Genomic DNA, 3,225 nt, shown 5'->3' on the forward strand with positions numbered 1-3,225 from the left:
GGGTCGGGCGTGAGGGTCACCAGCAGTGCAGTGACTGGGGAGCTCAGCGGGAGCCCAGGGGGCTGCAAGTAGGGAGTGAGGGGCACCAGCAGAGCTGTGAGTCTGGAGGTCAGGACTGGGATAGCAGGGGCTGCGGGTCGGGAGTGAGGGGCACCGGTAGATCTGAGGGAAGCCCAGGGGGCTGCAGGTTGGGAGTGAGAGGCACCAGCCACGCAGTGACTGGGGAGCAAAGTGGGGAGCCAAGGGGGCTGCGGGTCAGGAGTGAGGGGCACCGCTATAGCTGGGGGGAACCCAGGGGGCTGCGGGTCGGGAGTGAGGGGCACCAGCAGACCTGTGAGTCTGGAAGTCAGGGCTGGGATAGCAGGGGCTGCAGGTCGGGAGTGAGGAGCACCAGCTGCTCAGTGACTGGGGAGCTCAGCGGGGAGCCCAGGGGGCTGCGGGTTGGGACTGAGGGGCACCGGTAGGGCTGGGAGTGAAAACTATGCAGTTCAGAATGTGAATAGTGACCTCGTCTCCTTCCTGCACCTGCTCTACATGGCTCCACAGCAGCTTCTCCACCTGCAGAGTCACCCCAGCACGGCAGTGCAGCCGCCCAGGGTTCAGCAGGGGCCCTGGCAAGGACAGTGGGTGCAGCTAACAGCCCAGTGTGCCTGGCCGTGAGGCAGCTGTTAAAAAAGCAACACCCGCCCCCCCCCCCCAGAAGTACAGAGACTGAATTCCCCAACTTTAACATCATGGCCCCCTGTAGAAAGCCACACGTGTCAGTTGTATTTTCACAGGGAGATGCAAAAATCAAGTGACACCAATTTTCAAGTTGAGTAAATAAAGTTGAGGAGATAGTTATTAACCTCACAAAAATATACTAAAGATCCCTCAACATAACACCTGAAGGTGAAATATGGACAGAGACAAACCTTGTCAGCAAAGGCTCATTTCCCAAACGATCCTCAAAATGTTACTAATTCCCACCCCTCCTCCACAGGAGCTCTGTGCAGTGTAACTGTTCTTCAGGCAGCTTCCCATTAAATACTGTTGTGGGACATTCCCAGGCCTGGAAATGTACCTACGACAGAATTTGAAGAGGAAACCTGGCTCCCCGCACCAGGCGGGATTTGAGTGTTTTGTCCCTGTCACTTAGAGTTTGTCAATAGTACAGACGCCAGGGGCAGGACTCCAGGCTCTGCTTGAGGGATCCTGGCACAGGGGCTGCAGGAGGGAGGGGGGCAGAAAGGATTGCAGGTTCTGACCTGTGCTCTGGAGAGGAGGTAATAATTGAAGGGGGTGTTTTTGACTATTCCCCTGCCTCAGGGTCCCCAGGGCTAGAATTCTACATTCCACAGGGCCAAATAAGGGGGTGATGCCATGTGGTCAATGAAAACCAGTGCTCCAGGTGAGGTTTGAACTCACAACCCCAGCATAGCTCCTCTCAGCACTGCCCTGTAAGTACTGCACGCTAACCAATTGCACCACTAGAGCACCTGTTAATTACAATTCTGAGACCCCCCTAGGCTGATACAGGCAAGGAGTGACCCCAAAACATTCTCAGTGGAGGTGAGAGCCGGTAGCGACAAGTGTTGTACTCGGTGGGGTGGATCCTTCTTAATGGTTCCAGGCACCATTTGACACCTTGTGGTCCCACCAGGAGCGGGGCAGGCTCCCTAAAAGCAGGGCCGCCCAGAGGATTCGAGGGCCTGCAGCAAAGCGGGGGAGCAGACATAAAAAAGGTGCCACCCGCTGTGGCGCTTGTACTCACTGGATGGCATCCGAGTCTTCAGTGGCAGCGGGTCCTTCACTCGCTCCGCGTCTTCGGCAGAACTGAAGGACCCGCCGCTGAAGTGTTGCCGAAGACCCGGACCGCTGCCGGGTGAGTAAAAATTAAAAAGGCGCCTCTAGCCAGGGAAGGGATTCTTGGCCAGGGCTTGTGGGGCAAATTGCCCCACTTGCCCCCCGCACTTGCCCTGCCTAAAAGTAGCAGCCACTAGAGCCCAAACAGTAGCCCCACCCCTTCCACTCGAGGCCACGCCCCTGCCCCACCCCTTATCCCCAAGGCCCCGCTCCTACGCTGCCTCTTCCCCCAAGACCCCTCCTCCCGCTCGCTGCTCTCCGCCCCCTCCCCACCCTCACTCGCCCTTACGGTCATTACAAAGTGGCAAGGCAGAGCCCTCCCATTTTTAAAAGCCCTGGGGTGTTGTTCCCCCCTGTTCAGGCGCCCCTGGGGCCCTGCACTTCACACAGCTCTCCCTGATTTCAGCTGTTAGTGAGGGAGCCTCACTGCTAGCGCAGACTGGGCAGTTTCTTGCATGAGAGACACTGTCCCAAAGCAGGACTAATGCTTAGAGCTGGTTCTCAGTGATTTCAGATCTGTTGGTCTGCAGCAAGACTCTCCATTGAGTCTTAACCAGCTCTGTTATTACACAGGGAAGAACAAAAGGGTGAAATGGGGCCTGGAACCCTTAAGAAGAATCCACCCCATTGAGTACAACACTTGTCGCTACCTGCTCTCAAGCTCCACAGAGACTGTTTTGGGGTCACTCCTCGCCTTTATCAGCCTAGGGAACTGGGAGAACAGCAATTAACAGGTGCTCCAGTGGCGCAATTGGTTAGCGCACAGTACTTATAGGGCAGTGCTGAGAGGAGCTATGCTGAGGTTGTGAGTTCAAGCCTCACCTGGAGCACTGGTTTTCATTAGCCAAGTGGCATCACCCCCTCATTTGGCCCTGTGGAATGTAGAATTCCAGCCCAGGGACACTGAGGAGGGGCAGAGTCAGAAATGCCCCCTTCACTTATTACCTCCTCTCCAGAGCGCAGGTCAGAATCTACCATCCTCTCTTCCCCGCAGCCCCTGTGCCAGGATCCCTCAAGCAGAGCCTGGAGTCCTGCCCCTGGCGTCTGTACTATTGACAAAGACTAAATGACAGGGACAAAACACTCAAATCCCGCCTGGTGCGGGGAGCCAGGTTTGCTCTTCAAATTCTGTCGTTGGTACATTTCCAGGCCTGGGAATGTCCCACAACAGCATTGAATGGGAAGCTGCCTGCAGAACAGTTACACTGCACAGAGCTCCTGTGGAGGAGGGGTGGGAATTAGTAACATTTTGAGGATCGTTTGGGAAATGAGCCTTTGCTGACAAGGTTTGTCTCTGTTCATATTTCACCTTCAGGTGTTATGTTGAGGGATCGTTAGTGTATTTTTGTGAGGTTAATAACTATCTCCTCAACTTTTTTT

At 55.4% G+C, this 3,225-nt stretch overlaps 2 non-coding genes across 2 annotated transcripts; one reads left to right on the top strand and one right to left on the bottom strand.

Moving 5' to 3' along the window:
* Nucleotides 1-1,382: 1,382 nt before the first annotated feature.
* Nucleotides 1,383-1,476, bottom strand: TRNAV-UAC. The gene is made up of 2 exons: nt 1,439-1,476; nt 1,383-1,418 (listed from the first exon to the last, which is right to left on the bottom strand). It is a non-coding gene; the product is annotated as a tRNA-Val (tRNA).
* A 1,105-nt stretch (nt 1,477-2,581) lies between these two features.
* On the top strand, nt 2,582-2,675 carry TRNAI-UAU. Its single transcript has 2 exons — nt 2,582-2,619; nt 2,640-2,675. It is a non-coding gene; the product is annotated as a tRNA-Ile (tRNA).
* The last annotated feature ends 550 nt before the right edge of the window (nt 2,676-3,225 follow it).

Source organism: Mauremys mutica, unplaced genomic scaffold (genome assembly GCF_020497125.1).
Source record: "Mauremys mutica isolate MM-2020 ecotype Southern unplaced genomic scaffold, ASM2049712v1 Super-Scaffold_100198, whole genome shotgun sequence".
Taxonomy (NCBI): Eukaryota; Metazoa; Chordata; order Testudines; family Geoemydidae; genus Mauremys; species Mauremys mutica.